Raw genomic sequence first — 22,074 nt, 5'->3', positions numbered from 1 at the left:
GAAACATGTCTTAGGTAAATTATGTCTTTAAACTCTAGTTTTAATTATTTTTTTCTTATCTTCTTCCTTCTGTTGAATAATGTTCTGCTTTCTTCTGTTACATAGTGATTGAGTCCATCATCTTTAAGGCATTTATTTATTTATTTTTATGTATTTATTTATTTTGAGATGGGCTTCTCACTCTGTCACCCAGGGGGAGTGCACTGGCGTGATCTCGGCTCACCGCAACCTCCGTCTCCTGGGTTCAAGTGATTCTCTTGCCTCAGCCTCCCAAGTACTGGGACTACAGGTGCACACCACCATACCCGTCTAATTTTTGTATTTTTGGTAGAGACGGGGTTTCACCATGTTGGCCAGGCTGGTCTCGAACTACTGACCTCAGGTGATCTGCCCGCCTCAGCCTCCCAAAGTGCTGGGATTACAGGCATGAGCCACCACACTCCGCCATTTGTTTATTTATTAATTCATTTATTCAACACTTAGGAGTGTGCAGTATATTTTGGGAAAGGGCTGAGTGTTGAGAATGTGGAAATGTGCAAACACCCTGACCTCATGTGGTTTTCCCTCTACTAAAGTCTACATTTTATCTGAAATAGTTCATTCACAGCGTTTTCTAGGCTCCTCCTCCTGAAAGGATGACATAGAAAACATTTTAAAAACATAAAAGCCAAAACAAAGCCATATCTGATTGCTAAATCTCAAACCTAAATTTTTGAAAGGCAAATTTTACCCAAAGAATATTTCAGGCTGTGCTCAGTGGCTCACACTTGTAATGCCAACACTTTGGGAAGACTAGGCAGAAGGACCACTTGAGCCCAAGAGTTTGAGACCAGCCTAGGCAACATAGCGAGACCTCGTTTCTACAGTTTTTTTTTCGAGATGGAGTCTCACTCTGTCGTCCAGGCTGGAGTGCAGTGGTGTGATCTCAGCTCACTGCAACCTCCGCCTCCTGGACTCAAGCGACTCTCCTGCCTCAGCCTCCCCTGTAGCTAGACTTACAGGCACGCACCACCATGCCCAGCTAATTTTTGTACTCTTTTTAGTAGAGACAGGGTTTCACCGTGTTGACCAGGCTGGTTTCGAACTCCTGACCTCAAGTGATCAGGCTGCCTTGGCCTCCCAAAGTGCTGGGATTACAGGCATGAGCCATCGCACCCAGCCTTCGTTTCTACAAAATATTTTTTTAAATAAAAAATAAAATTTTTAAAAAGAACATTTCAAACTAATTTTTCCCCTAATCATACTGGAGGTTTTTAATAACAAAATTAATGAAAGGATTATTGTATTTTCAAAAATTCTTCTTGTCCCATTGATATGGCTTATATATTTTAAAGCGATTACCTGTATGTGTCAGCTTCTACCTATATCTTGGATTTTAGCATTTGGATTTATCTTTGGGATCAAATTTGTATTCAGGAAAGAGCTCTAACATAAGGCTGCTTTGCCAAACAATTGTTTATCTCACATGATTTGAGTGGATTTTTAGTTAAGAGTTGAAGATGAATCTCCATAAAAATGATGCAGACATTTTTTTTCCCAAAGAAGAGCTCATCAGACTCTGCGCTTGTTTTATATGGTGAGAACTTTAGTTAGTATTGGAAGGCCTCCCTTCGCTACACCTAGGTGTGAGACAGGCTTTCTATGCTGTTTCTCTTCCTTATGTCTTTTTTTTTTTTTTTTCTTTTTTTTGACAGAGTCTTACTCTGTCGGCCAGGCTGGAGTACAGTGGCACAATCTCGGCTCACTGCAACCTCTGCCTCTTGGGTTCAAGCGATTCTCCTGCCTCAGCCTTCCAAGTAGCTGGGATTACAGGCATCCGCCACCATGCCCAGCTAATTTTTGTATTTTTAGTAGAGACGGGGTTTCACCATATTAGCCAGGCTGGTCTCGAACCACTGACCTCAAGTGATCCGCCTGCCTCGGCCTCCCAAAGTGCTGGGATTACAGGTGTGAGCCACTGTGCCCAGCCAGAATGCTTGTTAAAAATGCATAATTCTGGCTGGGTGTGGTGGCGGGCGTGTGTAATCCCAGCTACTCAGGATGCTGAGGCATAAAAATCGCTTAAACCCAGGAGGCAGAGGTTGCAGTGAGCCTAGATTGCGCCACTGCACTCTAGTCTGGGCGACAGAGCGAGACTTTGTCTCAAACAAACAGAAAATGCATATTTCTGGCCCCACCTCCTGAGATTCTAATTCTGTGGATCTGAAGCAAGGGTAAAGAATCTGAATTTTGACAAACACATCCAGGTGATTTGGATGCGAAACTGAACATTGAGAAACAGGGTCTTAAAGCGTCTCTCCTCCACTGAGACCCACCTCCCAGGAACAGGATGGAGAGCACCACTGACGGATAGGCGGAGCTGCTGAAATGAAGTCTGACACGTGTCAGTATCATGTGTGTATCATGCTTTGAAGAATCCTTCTGCATCGTTGCTATTAGAATAACATATACATGATTATAAATAATGGCATGCAGGTGACAAGTGCTGTATTCAAATCATTTATTTTTCTTAACTATTTCATGCTTTGTTAAAGTCAAGTTCACTTCTCAAGACCAAGCTAAATGCCATACTCTTAACATGACACTAGAGGCTGGGCGCGGTGGCTCACGCCTGCAATCCCAGCACTTTGGGAGGCTGAGGCAAGTGGATCACTTGAGGTCAGGAGTTGGAGAACAACATGTCAAAACCCCATTTCTACTAAAAATCAAAAATTAGCAGGGTGTAGTGGTGCGCGCCTGTAATCCCAGCTACTCAGAAGGCTGAGGCGGGTGAATTGCTTGAACCCGGGCAGCGGAGGTTGCAGTGAGCGGAGATTGGGCCACTGCACTCCAGCCTGGGTGACAGAGTGAGACTTATCTCAAACTAAATAAATAAATAAATAAAATAAGGGCTGGGCGTGGTGGCTCACGCCTGTAATCCCAGCACTTTGGGAGGCTGAGGCGGGCGGATCACGAGGTCAGGAGATCGAGACCATACTGGCTAACACGGTGAAACTCTCTCTCTACTAAAAATACAAAAAGTTATCTGGGTGTGGTGGCATGTGCCTGTAGTCCCAGCTACTTGGGAGGCTGAGGCAGGGGAATCACTTGAACCCAGGAGGCGGAGGTTGCAGTTGGTCTAGTTTTGCCATAACTGTATCCCTAGCACCTGCACTTGCTTTGCGCATAATTGGTCTAGGATAAATATGTTTATAAATGAATTCAATACAAAGAAATATGAAATAGTGTGAACATTTGGATAATGCTTCTGTGGAGGTAAATGTCAAATTCTTGCCATTATAACATTGATCAATCCTTTATTGGAAAAGTGATCATTTGTATGTTTAAGAATGAGTCAACTACAAGTCTACACAGAAATGGAAGGCAAGAAGTCCAATGCTTTAGAGGAAATTTGGCCCTTCTGCCTAGGATCAGTCTATACTTCTGAATTCCCAATTTTCCATTATTCGAAACCACAAGTTTCTGCAAGGCTTAGTGTATTTTAATTAAACTCCAATGACAAGCACAGGCTTTCCAAACTTCTTACTGGTTTACACCATTATGCTTCAAAGCAGGGTTTAAAGAAAACAGGGAGGAGGGAATAATATTAACCAACTCATTAGAAGTTCACATTATACGTATGCAAAACAGAACCACAGAAGAGTGAGGTTGAGAGTTATCCTGAGTTCATTCAATGGCACTTAGCAATGATCATGTCATTGCCCTTCAGGATTGGTGTTTTGTTCCTTTATTTCCCTGTTTTGTATTCACAAAGTAAAGCTCTGTCTATGTGACTCAGCCTATGAAAATGCTTAGCTTGGCAACCAACAGGGGTATTCCCCACACAGGCCTTAGCAAAAGTCTAGGAGAAACAAAAAGGCCAGCACTTGCACCACCTTCCCCCATTTGCCCTCTGTGGTGATCCCAACAGCCCCTGCCAATGGCCACAGTGGGAGGTGGGGGCTGGAAGGGAAAGTTGTGCTGAGCTCAGCCTTGCTTAGAGAAGCCACTAGAAAACCAGATGGGATTTTCTGGGAGACTGACTTTTCTTCCCTTCCTTTCTCCTCTTTCTTTCTTTCCGTTCTTCCTCTCTCTTTCTTTCATTTTGTGTAGTTTTTTGTTTGTTTGTTTGTTTGTTTTGAGTCAGAGTCTTGCTGTGTCGCCCAGGCTGGAGTGCAATGGCTTCATCTCGGCTCACTGCAACCTCTGCCTCCCAAGTTCAAGCGATTCTCCTGCCTCAGCCTTCCGAGTAACTGGAATTACAGGCATGCGCCACCACGCCTGGCTAAGTTTTGTATTTTTAGTAGAGACGGGGTTTCACCATGTTGGCCAGGCTGGTCTCGAACTCCTGACCTCGTGATCCACCCACCTCAGCCTCCCAAAGTGCTGGGATTACAGGCGTGAGCTATGGCGCCCGGCCTTCTTTCTTTCTTCCTCCCTCTCTCCTTCTACCCTGCCCTCCCTCCTTTCTTCCTTTTCTTTCCTTCTTTCTTCCTTTTTCTGTGGGCCTCTTGTAAGAATAACAGGATCGACAATCTCAAACAAATATTTAGCTAGCGAAGCTTTCTGTGGATAGCTTTGGTTTTCTCTCAAGTCTGTCACTGTCTCAAACTTGGCCCTTTGCAATCAATGCAAGAGATGCAGGTAAGTTATTTTAAAAAGCATAAAGAAACAAAGAGAAACTTCAGTAATGAACCCTCGCTAAGAAAGCTGCACTTAACCATTAATCTGAAAAGCATCACCCGACCCGATGGGAACCTGCAGACAGTGTGACCTGCCACCCACAGTATCAGGTATTAGCCTCAGCCACCAAGATAATCTTGGTTCAGGACATTGAGCCATCATTATACTTGAAATATATGCTATGGAATGACTTTTGGACTCTGAACACAATTATAACATTCACCAAGTCTGACAAGTTTACCACAAGAAAAACATGTAGTTTAAATATTAAACAACTCAGGCCAGGCACAGTGGCTCATGCCTATAATCCCAGCACTTTGGGAGGCCAAGGCAGGCAGATCACCTGAGGTCAGGAGTTCAAGACCAGCCTGACAAACATGGTGAAACCCCATCTCTACTAAAAATACAAAACTTGGCCAGGCATGGTGGCTAACACCTGTAATCCCAGCTACTCAGGAGGCTGAGGTAGGAGAATCACTTGAACCTGGGAGGCAGAGGTTGCAGTGAGCCGAGATGGTGCCATTGCACTCCAGCCTGGGCGAAAAGAAGGAAACTCTGTCTCAAAAAAAAAAAAAAAAAAAAAAAGGAAAAAAAATTAAACAACTCAATTGCTTGGACAATCCCCTCCTGAAGTATACCTAGAAATTCACTTGCAATCTGCAACCATTCATTTCACAAACAAGAGTGTGTTTCTGTTAAGGGGTCTCAAAGGTTATTCACCCCAGTAACAATATGGTCCCGTGGAAGCACCTTGAAGAACTGGATGGCTGCACTCCAGCCACAGAGCCATAAAGTTTAAAGTCCAGGAAGTGAGTTGATATCTCCATTTTAGTGTGCTGTTTTCAAATTCCCAGGTCAGCATTTGCTGGTGAGTTTCAAAGGAGAATTCAAGAAGATTTGGAAGAAGCTCCAGGCTTGCTGCCTTTTGACTGTTTCAGAGTCATTCTGCTCCTGAGTGTCCAACATCTCCAATCATCCTCAGTGTCCCCATGCTGCCATCTGTGAATAAGCGCATTGATCTGTGGTAGGTAAATGCCAAGCACTCAATCCAGGAAATTGTCATCTGAATGATTTACACACATGCCCTGAGCCCCATCGGGCACTAAAGAGATGGATGCTTTGCGAGTAAATCTTGCATGCATTAACATTAATTTAAAATAATCCGAGTTGGCAGTCAAAAGCATACTTTTCAATAAGCAGCCAACTTTTCTTCTATTAAATCTTTAGGAGAATATATTACCAACTTCTGGGAAATAGTATTTGCAAGAAGCTGAGCTTGAGTAGGTTTAAGAATTTAGCAGTGTTAAGCTGCCTGCCACAAACGTGTGAAGTCCACCTGTATATGTGTGATCAGCACATCAGACTGTGTCAGAGCTTCTGTGGCCCCCACAGCTGTCTCTGTCCAAACACAACCACCAAGAGGGCTCAGGCCGCTCTGATGATGGTGCTGTCCTGAGAGGGGGACTGAGGAGCACTGCAGGGACAGAGGACAGGTTCAAAGTCTATGCAGAAGAAACCTGGACTGTGTGCTCTTGGAGATCGGAATCCAGTGAAGCGATTAGATGGCATGAGTGAGAGTGTCAAGTAACAGCGGGTGGCCAGGTGCCAAAAGATTGGACAGAGCTGTGAGGAAGGAGAGAGCAACGTGATGGCGTGAACAGGGAAGGTGGGACGGAGGTGACCTAGGCTCACCCTGAGCCAGGCAGAGGCCCAGGACCTGGAGAGGACAGGCGGGGCATTGAAGGGAGCAAAGGCTGGAACATAAGTCGTGATGGAATGTGGAGCTCCCTGAAGGTCAGCTGGGACTGCCTGTTCTCTACTGGAAAGCCCGGAGACCAGAGGTCTCAGAAGAAGGGAGGAGAAGAAGCCAGTGTTTTATAGGGATGAGCACAGAGGCTGGGCTCTGTAGGAAGGAGGAGCGCCAGCCTGGCAGTGGACAAAGCCTTTGGGATGCTGCTGACCTCTGGGTCCCTGGGCTCGCTGATGGGGGGGTCCTCTCAGCTCTGCTTAAGGTCACCCACTGGGATATGAGAAGAAGATATCAGAATTTTGATTTGGGCCAGGTATGGTGGCTCATGCCTCTAATCCCAGCACTTTGGGAGGCCGAGGTGGGCAGATCACTTCAGGTCAGGAGTTCGAGACCAGCCTGGCCAACATGGTAAAACCCTATCTCTACTAAAAATACAAAAATTAGCCAGATGTGGTGGCATGAGCCTGTAGCCCCAGCTACTCGGGAGGCTGAGGCAGGAGAATCACCTGAGCCTCGGAGGCGGAGGTTGCAGTGAGCTGAGATTGCACCACTGTACTCTAGCCTTGGTGACAGAGAGAGGCTCGGTCTCAAAAAAAAAAAAAAAAGAATTTTGATTTGTTTTTACTTTTAAAAATCTCAACTTTTTGAGTTTCTATTTTACATATTTATTAGGTGGATGTAAAAGTGATTGCCATTTTTGCCATTACTTTCAATGGTAAAAACTGCAATTACTCTTGGAGCAACCTAATAAATGAACACATTAGTTTAACAGAAAGCATACGTGAGGCTGGGTATGGTGGCTCACGCCTGTAATCCCAGCACTTTTGGGGGCCGAGGTGGGCAGATAACTTTTGGTCAGGAGTTCGAGACCAGCCTGGCCAACATGGTGAAACCCTGTCTCTACTAAAAATACAAACAAACAAACAAATTAGCTGGGCATGGTGGTGTGTGCTTGTAGTCCCAGCTACTCAGGAGGCTGAGGCTGGATAATTGCTTGAACCCAGGAGGCGGAGGTTGCAGTGAGCTGAGATCATGCCACCGCACTCCAGCCTAGGTGATAGAACTAGATTCTGTCTCAAAAAAAAAAAAAAAAAAAAGAGTATATAATATGTAAACAATCAAAAATTGGGAGAGTGGAATATCTCTGAAATAAACTTTAAAAACTGGGGGAGCACATGCAAACATATTTAGTTAATGTGCATGAACAGAATAGTCTGGGGGAAAATACTCTGCATGTAGGGGCCTGAACTAACAATGCTAGCCGGTGAAGGGGTGAGAGCTACGAGAGGAAAAACAAACTCCGTGAGCCCGGGGGTGCAGGAAATGGAAGGAAGCATGGTATGAACCCCATCTCTCGGGCATTTCATCTGGGAAATCAGGAGGGATATCTCTACCCCTGTCAGAGATGAGGATGGCGGGAGTTGATCCCACAAGATGGGTCAGAGACCCCAGGACCAATGACCCCTGTGGAGGGCCCTCCAAACCAGAAGGGAAAATGTCAGAGAGGTGAAAGAAAAAATGGGAAATTCAGCATCCCAGAGGTCGAGGGAAGAGAGACCTTCAAGGGGACAGGGTGGGCAGCAGGATGAAGGAGCTCAGAGGGAATGATCCCGAGAGACGCCTCTTGGAATTCCACGAGAAAGTCACTGAAGACTTTTCATAAACGGCTTCAGCAGAGGGAAGAGTGTGGAGGCTGGACCGCAGGGGGTTAAGAAGGGAACGAGTGGAGAGGAAATGAAGGTACAAGGTCGTGTTTAGTTTTCAACTATTAAAATGTCAGTGTCAAAGTCAGAACTGTAGGGGTGGGAGGGTGTAATGTGAAGCTTTTTCTTTCATCTGGGACCCCAGAGGAATTCCCCATTACTATTTTAACAGTGGTAAGTGGTAGCTGTGGCTAGGGCAGTGAGACACAGTGTGGGAAATGGTGAGGCCATAAAGTGCCCTGTCCTGTCCCAGAACCCTCCAGATGGCTCAGGTTTGGTCTGTGAGTTTGTGTAGTAGAGAATATACAAGAGCTTGGGCCAGGCGCGGTGGCTCATGCCCATAATCCCAGCATTTTGGGAGGCTGAGGCAGGTGGATCACGAGGTCAGGAGTTAAAGACCAGCCTGGCCAACATGATGAAACCCCGTCTCTACCAAAAATATAAAAAGTTAACCAGGTGTGGTGGCATGCACCTGTAATCCTACCCACTCAGGAGGCTGAGGCAGAAGAATTGCTTGAACCCGGGAGGCGGAGGGTGCAGTGATCCAAGATCACGCCACTGCCCTCCAGCCTGGGCGACAGAGTGAGACTTAATCTAATAATAATAATAATATAAGAAGAGCTCTAATTTTATAAAGGCAGAAAGGAATACTTAATTCTCAAATCCATATGTGATTAGAGAATCACTGAAAACTTTTCCCAAATATCATATCCTATTTGATACTTTAATGTCAGAAGATCTGAATAGAAATAAGTGGTAGGAAGAAGTGTTAATTATTTGCCATCAGTATCAGACTCTCATCCACAAGCAGTTGGACATCTGGTCCCTCTGAGGTGAGATGTCTGCAGAAGTGACCAAGGTTTTTGACTCTTCTGATGGGTCTCTAGAAACCTGGGAGACACCACTCCAGTATTTTGGCTTTACCCAGGTACGAAATTGTTTATTATGCATTTGACAAGTGGGAAAATAGGTTCAAAGCCAGATGTGAGAACTAATTAATGCTTATAAAATTATTTGAGAGCTACAGATGAAAGGAGTGATTTAAGTGCAGAATATTATCGTCTGCTAACGATGGAGTGCACTGAACTAACCAGATCCTCCCAGAGAATAACCTATATCCTAGGAATAAAATCAGGAATTTGTTTGTTTGGTTGGGTGTTTTTTTGTTGTTGTTTCTTTTTTTTGTTTGTTTCTTTTTTCCAGATAGGGTCTCGCTCTGTCACCTAGGCTGGAATGCAGTGGCACGATCATGGCTCACTGTAGTCTCTGCCTCTTGGGTTTACAAGATCCTCCTGCCTCAGCTTTCCAAGCAGCTGGGACTACAGGTACGTGCCACCATGCTTGGCTAATTTTTGTATTTTTTGTAGAGACAAGTTCCCACTATGATGCCCAGGCTGGTCTCAAACTCCTAAGCTCAAGTGACCTGCCCATCTCAGCCTCCTAAAGTGCTGGGATTACACGTGCGAGCCACTGTACTCAGCCAAAAGTCAGTAATTTTGGAAGCTGCATTACACATTTTAGGTGAAAAGCAATAATTACTGATAATTATTCAGTAGCTGTTCTTTCCATTTCTAGAACTATCATAATAGTTCACATCCTTGGACACCCATGGGCCTCATAGACTCACAGACTCTCAGGGCTGGAAGGGTTCTGGTGCTTTGCTCCTTCAACTCCCTTCATGAGTCTTCCTCCGCGGCTGCCCAGGCACGTGTGATACCTCCAGCAGGGGTCTCATTACCACCCATTCCCCTTTTCCTCTGTCTAAATCAGCTTTAAAAGTCTCATTTACCCTCTTCTGCATCTCTGCAAGCAGAGGCACATTTTAGGCTACTGCGCCCTAAATCTCCTCTCATATCCATCCCTGGTCATTCACGCCTCTTTTGCTAGATTTTTTGCACATCCTTTAAAAATCTTATTCACTGGCAAGGCTCCAGATTTTCTGCAATAATAACTTAAACATTTTTTTTTGCCACTGAGTGCTAGACTGACGAGGTCCTTTTTTGATCAGTGGAATCTGATGTTGTGATATCATTATTGACTCAGGCAAATCATGAACTGCTAGTACCAGTGAGTGCAGCTGGTAAGAATAAAGTAATGATGGGGCCGAGTGTGGTGGCTCAGGCCTGTAATCCCAGTACTTTGGGAGGCCAAGGCCGGTGGATCACCTGAGGTCAGGAGTTCAAGACCAGACTGGCCAACATGGCGAAACCCCATCTCTACTAAAAATACAAAAATTAGCCAGGCATGGTAGCAAGAGCCTATAGTCCCAGCTACTTAGGAAGCTGAGGCAGGAGAATCACTTGTACCCAGGAGGGGGAGGTTGCAGTGAGCCAAGATTGCGACACTGCCTGGGCGACAGAGTGAGACTGTATCAAAAAAAAAAAAAAAAAAAGGAATGATGGGGCCCACGGCTGGCTGCTTATCCAGGCCTTGGCTCTCTCCTGCCAGATGGTCCTACAGACTTGCCTGTGCCTTGGGTTATGAGGAGAGAGGCATAGTGTGGTTGGCTCAGCATAATCACAACATGGACCCATGGAAAAACAGGAGCATCCACATGAGGGATACCTGAGGCTGGAGCTCTGCCAGGGAGAAAAGGTGATGACAAAGATAGGAGAGCTGGGCATGGTGGCCCATGCCTATAATCCCAATACTTTGGGAGGCTGAGGCAGGAGGATAACTTCAGCCCAAGAGTTCAAGACCAGCCTGGGCAACATAGCAAGACTCCATCTCTAAAAAAAAATAAAAAATTATCCAGGCATGGTGGCTCATGCCTGTAGTCTCAGCCACTTGGGAAGCTGAGGCTGCAGTGAGCCAAGATCTCACGACTGCACTCCAGCTTGGGTGACAGAGCGAGACCCTGTCTCAACAACAACAAAAGAAGAAAGGAGCCATAAGAAATAGGGCTTCATGGAAATATGTCTTGTCAAAGGGAGAAGAGGGAGAGTAAAGTGCAAAGACGAAGGAGAGAGGCCAGGCACGGCAGCTCACACCTGTAATCCCAGCACTTTGGGAGGCCAATGCAGGCGGATCACCTGAGGTTGGGAGTTTGAAACCAGCCTGACCAACCTGGAGAAACCCCGCCTCCACTAAAAATACAAAATTAGCTGGGCATGGTGGCGCATGTCTGTAATCCCAGCTACCCGGGAGGCTCAGGCAGGAGAATCACTTGAACCTGGGAGGCAGAGGTTGCAGTGAGCCAAGATCACACCATTGCACTCCAGCCTGGGCGACAAGAGCGAAACTCCATTTAAAAACAAAACAAAACATTAAAAAAGCGAAGGAGAGAATGCCGTTTTGGAATTACTCAAGGCAGCTCTTTCCCTTTTTTTTTTTTTTTTTTTGAGACCAGTTCTTGCTCTGTCACCCATCCAGGCTGGAGTGCAGTGGTGTAACCATGGCTCACTGCTGCCTCAACCTCCCCAGGCTCAACTGATCCTCCCATCTCAACTTCCCAAGTAGCTAGGACTACAGGCATGCACTGCCACACCCGACTAATTTTTGTATTTTTTGTATAGACAGGTTTTGTCATGCTGCCCAGGCTGGTCTTCAATTCCTGGGCTCAAGTGATCTTCCCACCTCAACCTCCCAAAGTGCTGGGATAACAGGCGTGAGCGACTGCTCCCAGCACCCTTCCCATCCTTGATCTCTCCATGCGGATGCTCAATGCGCTTTGAGGGAAGCCTCAATGTGCTCTGCAAACCCTTAAGTCTGTGAGTGCATGTGTGGCTATGGAGTAGGGGTTGCAGGCGAGTTTGCACGCCTCAGGGCAGGAAGGGGCTGGCACTTACCTGCTTATTCTCCCTGGGCTCAGATGCTCAGGTGAGGGAGAAAACCCGGGCGGGCTGCTGTGGGGTTTGTGCCTAATACTAAGGGGTCTACCCCAGGTGCACACTCACAAAATCTCATTCAGAGTTCAAAGAGGTAACAAAAGGAATGTGTGTGTGTACCGCATGCACGCCCACAGTGTGAGTTTGGCACACATGAAGACATATGCCCATATGTTTACCCTCTCGAATTTTCCAGTGCAAATTAGGAGGCTGGTTCTAATAACATGGCAATAAAACATCAAGCGTTTGTACTACAGTCTCTCACCAGGCATGGGAAAATGGTTTATCTTGGATCCTGGGGCAGCCACTAATGTAATGAGAAAGTAATAGATGGAGGAACCATCCAGAAACAGTTTCAAGGCCACAGAATTTTTCTTCTTATCCACAACAAAGTCTCAGGAATGCAAGACCACGGGCACAGGCTGGAAAACTGCACAGAAGTAGAGTTCTCCTGATGGGAGAGATTCACACGGCAGCCTCGGTTCACAGAGGTTTCATCTGGAATTTCTCTGTGGAGGGTTGTACAGGAAGCAGCTGAGTGGAGCTCTTAAAATGAGAGCACATTACAGAAAGACTCCAAAACTATGACTCTCATCTCACCTGAAGACAACCGCTCCTTTTTCATGCATTTGACAAGACCATTTTCATATCAGTCAGGCATTTAACTTTCATGTTCATATAAAAATTCAGTACTTTTACCAATAACAAGAAGTTCTGGTTCTGGGGTTGTTTTTTGTTGTTGGTATAGTTGGGGGGTTTTGCTGTGTTGTCCAGACTGGTCTCAAACTCTTGACTTCACACGATCCTCTAACCTTGGCCTCCCAAAGTGCTGTGATTATAGGCAGGAGCCACCACATCTATCCTAACAAGAAGTGTTTTTGTGGGGGGTTTTTTCTGTTTGTTTTTTAAGACAGAATCTTGCTCTGTTGCCCACTGCGGAGTGCAGTGGCGCTATCATAGCTCACTCCAACCTCGATCTCCTGGGCTCAAGCGATCCTCCCACCCTCAGCCTCCAAGTAGCTGGGACCACAGGCACGCACCGTCACGCCCAGCTAATTTTTCTTATTTTTAGCAGAGACAAGGTCTTGCTTTGTTGCCCAGGCTGGTCTTGAACTCCTGAGCTCAAGCAGCCCTCCTGCGTTGGCCTCCCAAAGTGTTGCGATTACAGGCATGAGTCACGGTGCCCCATCTAACAAGATGTTTTAAAAGAGATTTTTCAAAAATATAGAAATTCAGGCAAATTGTTAACCCCCACCCCCGCAAATTAATGAAAAGGAGGCACCCTTTCCGACTTACCTCAAAAATCAAACTGTTTTGAGGCTGGGTGCAGTGGCTCGTGCCTGTAATCCCAGCACTTTGGTGGATCACCTGAGGCCAGGAGTTTGAGACCAGCCTGGCCAGCACGGTGAAACCCCATCCGCATTAAAAATACAAAAATTAGCCAGGCATGGTGGTGTGTGCCTGTAATCCCAGCTACTCGGGTGGCTGAGGCAAGAGAATCGCTTGAACCTGGGAGGCAGATTGCAGTGAGCTGAGATCGCACCACTGCACTCCAACCTGGGCGACAAAGCGAGACTCCATCTCAAAAAAAAAAAAAAAAAAAAGAAAAAAGAAAAAAAATCAAACCGTTTTGAGAAAAGTAGTTTTATTTTTTTACTAAAAAATTTGTTTTGAATAATTTGGTACATTGTCACAAGAATTCATTGGCTGTGTTGTGAACAAAATGGCTTAAGAAACACAGTTATGTTTCATGTTGATAGGATGTCACAAGCCACATGTATGATATGTCTGAACTAATCTACTCTTCTCTGTGCTCCCGTGTCACATGACCTGCCTGTGACAATGCCACTTACATCGTCATTAGAGTTCCTGTGCCTAGCTACATGCCCCACCTCCAGCTTCCACCTCACTGAAAAGGTCTTGAAGGAGAAGACCAGGCTTCCTCCTCCTTGATTGCCCTAGAACCTGGGCCAGTGCCTTGAAGAGCTGTTCCATGAATGTCTGGGGAGGGTGTGGGAAATATGGTTGGACATGGGTAGGTTGGTGCCAGGTTACATGGGGATTTAGAACCTGGACTTGACCCATCCTGGGTCAGAAGGAGCCATTTAAGGTTTTTGAGCAGAGGGTGATATGAAAACAAATTGTAGGGTGGGTGTGGTGGGTCATGCCTGTAATCCCAGCACTTTGGGAGGCTGAGGTGGGTGGATCACGAGGTCAGGAGTTCAACACCAGCCTGGCCAGTATGGTGAAACCCCACCTCCACTAAAAGATACAAAAATTAGCCGGGCGTGGTGGCACAAGCCTATAGTCCCAGGCTGAGGCAGGAGAATCGCTTAAACCTAGGAGGCGGAGGTTGCAGTGAGCCGAGATCGCACCACTGCACTCCAGCCTGGGTGACAGAGTGAGACTTGGTCTCAAAAAAAAAGGAAAAGAAAAGAAAACAAATTGTGTTGAAGTCCAGAAATGGGGCACTGGAGCGGGAGCCCAGAGCAGAAGCTATTGCCAGAGGTCACAAGGACAGAGACTAGAGGCAAATCTAAAGGATTTTCAAGGAAAAGCAGAACTTGGTGTCCCTTTCCAGGGGAAGAAGGATATGGAAGGGTCAAAGTTGGCTCTAGAGGTTGGAGGGCTGAAAGAAGTGCCCTCCTAACAGATACTAGGGCGAGGATTTGGGGCAGGACAGAAGGTGGGGGAGACAAGTTCACTGTTGGTCATGTTCAGTCTGAAGAGATCCCCCAGGGTGCAATGTCCAGGCAGTAATTATAACTCAGGAGAGGAGTCAGGGCTGAAGATTCAAATCAGCAAGTCACCCTGGCTTGCAGTGACTTCTCTGAAAAGAGAAAATGCTTCACCAGAAGAACAGGGGAGAGCTCTTAGGTATGTCCCCAAAATCTGCTTGCTAGGATGGGATGAGTCACCCGGAAGGACCTGCCCAGGTGCTAAGGAAACTGGAAAGGGCTAGGTCAGGTGAGCCTGAGGGAACAGTTTCCTGAAGGGGGGTGGAAGAGGAGGCAGTAGGATGTCCACAGTGACAACTTTGGAAGGAAGGAAAAGGAGAAGGACCAAGGAAAGACAAGGCGGTGTTTTTAAAGGAAGTCATTCATGCATGGATGGTAGACAAGACGGCAGCAGAGCAGCTGGGGCAGATGCCAAACCACAGAGCACAGACGAAGAAGAAAGAAAATGCGAAAGAGCAGGAAGCAGTGGCTGCAGGTGACACTTCTGAGGAGGCCGTTTGGAAGCTACAGGAAGCAGTGGCTGGAGGTGACACTTCTGAGGAGGCCGTTTGGAAGCTACAGGAAGCAGTGGCTGGAGGTGACACTTCTGAGGAGGCCGTTTGGAAGCTACAGGAAGCAGTGGCTGGAGGTGACACTTCTGAGGAGGCCGTTTGGAAGCTACAGGAAGCAGTGGCTGGAGGTGACACTTCTGAGGAGGCCGTTTGGAAGCTACAGGAAGCAGTGGCTGGAGGTGACACTTCTGAGGAGGCCGTTTGGAAGCTACAGGAAGCAGTGGCTGGAGGTGACACTTCTGAGGAGGCCGTTTGGAAGCTACAGGAAGCAGTGGCTGGAGGTGACACTTCTGAGGAGGCCGTTTGGAAGCTACAGGAAGCAGTGGCTGGAGGTGACACTTCTGAGGAGGCCGTTTGGAAGCTACAGGAAGCAGTGGCTGGAGGTGACACTTCTGAGGAGGCCGTTTGGAAGCTACAGGAAGCAGTGGCTGGAGGTGACACTTCTGAGGAGGCCGTTTGGAAGCTACAGGAAGCAGTGGCTGGAGGTGACACTTCTGAGGAGGCCGTTTGGAAGCTACAGGAAGCAGTGGCTGGAGGTGACACTTCTGAGGAGGCCGTTTGGAAGCTACAGGAAGCAGTGGCTGGAGGTGACACTTCTGAGGAGGCCGTTTGGAAGCTACAGGAAGCAGTGGCTGGAGGTGACACTTCTGAGGAGGCCGTTTGGAAGCTACAGGAAGCAGTGGCTGGAGGTGACACTTCTGAGGAGGCCGTTTGGAAGCTACAGGAAGCAGTGGCTGGAGGTGACACTTCTGAGGAGGCCGTTTGGAAGCTACAGGAAGCAGTGGCTGGAGGTGACACTTCTGAGGAGGCTGTTTGGAAGCTACAGGAAGCAGTGGCTGGAGGTGACACTTCTGAGGAGGTGGTTTGGAAGCTACAGGAAGCAGTGGGATAAAGGAGGGGGTGATCTTCATCCTGAGCACGCTTGCCAAACACACTCATGCCCACTGCACACGCTGAGATGTGCACCCCGCTCTCTTCTCCAGAGAGGTCCACATGGCACACATGTGAATGGCCCAAACTTCTGGACGTGTGGTCCTCTGTGCCCAAAGCCTCTGGGGTACCTGGGGAAACACGCTGGCTGCCTTATGAGCATGTGAAAGAAGCCCGGGTGCCAGACCTGAGCACTGAGCAGTTCTTGGCACTCATGCTGCTCATGGGGATTGTGTACAGAGAGCAGACTGGGCTGGAGGACTAGCAGGTGCACACAGAGGCCACCTCAAAGGGACATGGCAGCAGTACTGTGGGTCCCTTGCTCTCCCTATGAGTGAATGCAGCTTTGGGCAGCATGATTGAGTCCACCCAAATCTAACCACATCTGGTGAGATTGCTGGGGAGCCAGTCATGGAGCACAGACTCTGACGTCTCCTGAGTCGGAAGAGATTCAGGCTCAGAAGCTCCATCCTCAGCACCCCCTTCACACTCTGGAGGAAGCTGGAGGAATCTTCTCCCACTGCTATCTTCACGTGGCATGGATACTGCAGAGGAGTAGGAATGGGGGTCCATGAAGGAATCTATTCTATGGCCAGAGCTTTGGAAGCCTTCAAATGGCCTACAAGCCTAGAGGCATCTGGAATCAAAGCAGTAATGACACCTTCCTGCCCTGGTGATTCTACTTAATGAAGAATAACTATAAAGAGAGTAAGATGGCCAAACAGAACCCTCCAGCTATCATCCCACCCTGTCCCCTCCAACCTCACCCCTCAAGAACACCAAATTGAACTATTATCCACAGAAGACTGCACCTTCAAAAGAACCAGAAAATAAGGTGAGCAATCACCGTACCTGGTTTTAACATCGTATCAAGGAAGAGGCACTGAAGAGGGTGGGAAAGACAGCCTTGAATTGCTCACACTACCCTTCCCTCTTCCCCTAGGAGCACAGCATGATGCAGAGAATCTGTGTCTTTGGAAGAGGGAGAGGGAAGTCATTATGGAGCTTTGCATTCCAACTCAGTGCTGCCCTGATACAGTGGAAAGCAACACAGGGCAGAATTAGGCTGGTGCCCATGGAGGGAGCATTTAGACCAGTCCTAGCTGGAGGAGAAGGGTTTGTCTCGGTAGTCAGAACCGGAGTTCCAGCAAGCCCTGCCACTGCAGGCTCAAGTGCTCTGGGGTACTAAATAAACTTGAAAGACAGTTTAGGCCACAAGGACCACAATTCCTGGGCAAGTCGCAGTACTGGGCCGACCTTGGAGCCAGTAGGCTTGGTGTGCATGCAACCCAGTGAAACACTAGCTGACATGGCCAAGGCCTGTCCCCCAACCCCAGGCAGCACAGCTCGCAATTCCAAGAGGAGAGGAAAGAGTAAAGAGGACTTAAAGAGGACTTTATCTTGTAACTTGAATACCAGCTTAGCCACAGTAAAATAAAGCACTAAAGTCTTGAAGCCCCCATTCGAGGCCATAGCTCCTAGGTGACATTTCTAGACCCACCCTGGGCCAGAAGGGAACCCACTGCCCTGAAGCAAAAGACAGTCCCAGAAGAATTCACCACCAGCCAACTAAAAAGCTCTTGGGCATTGAATAAATATCAGGTCACCACAGGCCTTGGGTGAGACCCAGTATTGTGCTGGCTTCAGGTGTGACCCAACACACTCTCAGCAGTGATGGCGATGTAAGTGCTTGTGCCACCCATCCCCCAAATCTAGACAGCTCAGCATGGAGAGAGTGATTCCATTTGTTTGGTGGAAAGTAAGAGAAGGGTACGAGAGACTCTGCCTGGTAATCCAGGGAATTCTCTTGGATCTTATCCAAGATCACCAAGGCAGTACCTCTACAGGTCTGCAAAAGTTACACCGTTACTGGGCTTGGGTTGCCTTGTAATGCACATATGACTGCAATGACCAAAGACTTAGATCACAACACTCAATTCCCTTTGAATATTTGGAAAGCCTTCTCAAGAAGGACGGGTACAAGGAAGTCCAAATTGTGAAGATTAGAATAAATACCTAAATCTTTAATATCTAGACATCAACAAACATCCACAAGTATCAGGACCATCCAGAAAAACATGACCTCACCAAATAACTAAATAAGACACCAGTGACCAATTCCAGAATGATAGAGATCTATGGCCTTTCAGACAGAGGATTCAAAATAGCTGTTTTGAGGAAACAGCAAAATCCAAGATAACACAGAGAAGGAATTCAGAATCCTATCAGATGAATTTAACAAAGAGATTGAAATAATTACAAAGAATCAAGCAGGAATTCTGGAGCTAAAATAAAAATTCAATGGACAAACTGAAGAATGCATCAGGCTCTCAACAGCAGAACTGATCAAGCAGAAGAAAGAATTAGTGAGCTTGAAAACAGACTATTTGAAAATACACAGAGGAGTCAAAAGGAAAAAGAATAAAAAATAACGAAGCACATCTACAGGATCTAGAAAATAGCCTCAAATGGGCAAATCAAAGACTTATTGGCCTTAAAGAGGAGGTAGAAGAGATAGAGAGACTGGGGTGGAAAGTTTACTTAGCAGGGTGTGGTGGCTCATGCCTGTAATCCCAGCACTTAGAGAGGACGAGGTGGGTAGATCACCTGAGGTTAGGAGTTCAAGACCAGTCTGATCAACATGGTGAAACCTCATCTCTACAAAAATACAAAAATTAGCCAGGCAAGATGGCGTGTGCCTGTAATCCCAGATACTCAGGAGGCCGAGGTGGGAGAATGACTTGAACCCGGGAGGTGGAGGCTGCAGTGAGCTGAGATGGCGCCATTGCACTCCAGCCTGGGTGACAGAGTGAGACTCAGTCTCAAAAAAAAAAAAAAAGAAAGAAAGTGGGGCTAGGTGCGGCGGCTCACGCCTGTAATCCCAGCACTTTGGGAGGCTGAGGCGGGAGGATCGCCTGAGGTCAGAAGTTGGAGCCAGCCTGACCAACATGGAGAAACCCTGTCTCTACTAAAAACACAAAATTAGCCAGGCCTGGTGGCTCATGCTTGTAATCTCAGCTACTCGGGAGGCTGAGGCAGGAGAATCACTTGAACCCAGAAGGCAGAGGTCACAGTGAGCCGAGATTGCACCACTGCACTCCAGCCTGGGCAACAAGAGCAAAACTCTGTCTCAAAAAAAAAAAAAAGAAAGAAAGAAAGAAAGTTTATTCAAAGAGATAATAACAGAGAACTTTCCAAACATGGAGAAAAATATCAATATTCAAGTACCAGATTACAGAACACCAAGCAGATTTAACCCAAAAAAGATGACCTCAAGACACTTAATAATCAAACTCCTAAAGGTCAAAGATAAAACAAAGTTCCTAAAAACAGCAAAAACCAACAAAAAAACAAAACAAAAAAGAACTCTAAGGGAGCTCTAACATGTCTGGCAGCAGTTTTCTTGGTGGAAACCTTACGAGCCAGGAGAGAGTGGCATGACACATTTAAAGCACTGAAGGAGAAAACTTTTATCCTACCATATTATATCCAGTGAAAATATCTTTCTTTTCTTTTCTTTTTTTTGAGACAGGTTCTCACTCTATTGCCCAGACTGGAGTGCAGTGGCACGATCTCAGCTCACGGCAACTTCCACCTCCCAGGCTCAAGTGATTCTCCTGCCTCAGCCTCCCGAGTAGCTGTGATTACAGGTGCACGCCACTACTACCCAGCTAATTTTTGTATTTTTAGTAGAGACGGGGTTTCACCATGTTGGCCAGGCTGGTCTTGAACTCCTGACCCCAAATGATCCACCTGCCTTGGCGTCCCAAAGTGCTGGGATTACAGGTGTGAGCCACAGTGCCCTGCCAAAACTATCTTTCAAACATGAAGGAGAAATAAAGACTTTGCCAAGCAAAAGCAGAGAGAGTTCGTCAACGCCACATCTGTCCTGCAAAACATGCTAAGGTGAGTTCTTCAATCTAAAGGGGGTGTTAACAAGCAGTAAGAAATCATCCGAAGGCATAAAACTCACTGGTAACAGTGAGTACACAGAAAAATACAGAATATTATAACATAATTATAACGTAATTGTGGTATGTAAACTACTCATATCTTGAAAAGGAAGACTAAAAGATGAACCTATCAAAAATAACAACTATGACAACTTTTTAAGACATAGAAAGTATAATAAGATATAAATAGAAACAACGAAAAGTTGACTGGGCATGGTGGTTCACGCCTGTAATCCTAGCACTTTGGGAGGCCAAGGCAGGTGGATCACTTGAGGTCAGGAGTTTGAGACCAGCCTGGCCAACATGGTGAAACCCCATCTCTACTAAAAAAATACAAAAATTAGTGGGGTGTGGTGGCATGAGCCTGTAATCCCACCTACTCGGGAGGCACAAGAATCGCTTGAACCCAGGAGGCAGAAGCTGCAGCCAGCCCAGATCACGCCACTGCACTCCAGCCTGGGTGACAGAGCAAGACTCAGTCTCTAAATAAATAAATAAGAAACAACAAAAAATTTAAAAGTTGGGGAAGTAAAGTGTAGAGTTTTTATTACTTTTCTCTTTGCTTGCTTGTTTTTGTGATCAGAGTTAAGTTGTCATCAGTCTAAAATAACGGGTTATAAGATGTTATTTGCAATCCTCAGGGTAACCTCAAATCAAAAAACCTACAATAGGTAGGCAAAACAAGAAATTAACATATGCTTCCAGAGAAAAACACTTTCAAAAAAAAAAAGAGAGAGAGAGAGACAGGTTTGGGTGGCCAAGGTAGGCAGATCAACTTAAGGTCAGGAGTTCAAGACCAGCCTAGCTAACATGGTGAAACCCTGTCTCTACTAAAAATACAAAAAATTAGCCAAGTGTGGTGGCAGACGCCTGCAATCCCAGCTACTCGGGGGGCTGACACTCAACAATTGCTCGAGCCTGAGTGGTGGAGGTTGCAGTGAGCCGAGATTGTACCACTGCACTCCAGCCTGGGCGACAGAGCAAGATGGTCTCAAAAAAAAAAAAAAGAAGAAGACAGGAAGGAAGGAAGAAAGAGAAGATCCCAACACAACCAGAAAACAAATGACAAAATGACAAAATGGTAGTAGTAAGTCCCTATTTATCAACAATATTCAGTGTAAATGGATGGAACTCTCCAATCAAAAAAAAAAAAAAAAAGAAAAAGGAAAAACAAAAGAAAGAAAAAGAAATCAAAAGAAAAACAAAAACAAAAAAGAGAGAGTAGAATGTTGCTTACCAGAGGCTGGGAGTGGGGAAGGGGAGGGTGGAAGGATTTGGGGATGGTTAATGGGTACAAAAACAGAGTTAGATACAATGAATAAGATCTAGTATTTGATAGCACAATAGGGTGACTACAGTCAGCAACAACTTGTACATTTTAGAATAACTGAGGAGTACAATTGGAATATTTGTAACACAAAGAAATGATGAATGTTTGAGATGATACTCCATTTACCCTGATGTAATCATTATTGTATGCCTCTACCAAAATATCTCATGTGCCTTGTAAACATATACACCTACTATGTACCCATTTAAATTTAAAATATTTTAAATTAAAAAAAGTAAGCATAGAAACCCTTAAGATGTCAGAAAACAGTACAGTTGCATTCAACTTCCTTCAGCAAACTGTCTAAAAGTTCGAGAAGATGTCCATGAGAACAATCATTGTTGTAATTTGCATGGCTCTGATCTTCATGGACAAAATGCAGTTTCATTCAACTTAATCTTCGGTATGATGAGCACTAATGAGGCAATAGTTACATAGCCTTTTCCTAGCACTGGCCCTCGGGCTCCATACACATCACTCAACAGGCATGGAACCCAACATGAGAGGTATTTTCCTTACCTCCATTTTATAGATGAGGAAAGCAAGCTAGGAGGAGACACAGTCTAAGAGCTGACAGTCAGTAAGTCGTAGAGCCAGGGTTTGAACCCTGCGCCAAGGATGAGGAAGTCC

The 22,074-nt window shown here is 46.2% G+C and overlaps 1 protein-coding gene across 6 annotated transcripts in view; it reads right to left on the bottom strand.

Moving 5' to 3' along the window:
- The window catches only part of SCAF8 (SR-related CTD associated factor 8), a 255,439-nt gene that overhangs the window by 21,056 nt on the left and 212,309 nt on the right, over positions 1–22,074 (bottom strand). For 2 of the 6 annotated variants that reach the window (XR_010134406.1, XR_008680901.2), the window contains one exon: positions 12,304–12,451. The exons of 1 other annotated variant lie outside the window; for it this stretch is intronic. The gene's annotated coding sequence lies outside the window, so the exon portion shown is untranslated. Of the gene's footprint in view, positions 1–5,232; positions 5,662–12,303; positions 12,452–16,039; positions 16,103–22,074 lie in introns of those variants that run through there. 3 more of the 6 variants (XR_010134404.1, XR_010134405.1, XR_008680902.2) reach the window with 2 other exon arrangements.

The sequence above is a fragment of the Gorilla gorilla genome, chromosome 5 (genome assembly GCF_029281585.2).
Source record: "Gorilla gorilla gorilla isolate KB3781 chromosome 5, NHGRI_mGorGor1-v2.1_pri, whole genome shotgun sequence".
Classification (NCBI taxonomy): Eukaryota; Metazoa; Chordata; class Mammalia; order Primates; family Hominidae; genus Gorilla; species Gorilla gorilla.
The sequence above is the reverse complement of the archived record's forward strand: the minus strand, read 5'-3'. Positions and strand labels throughout refer to the sequence as shown.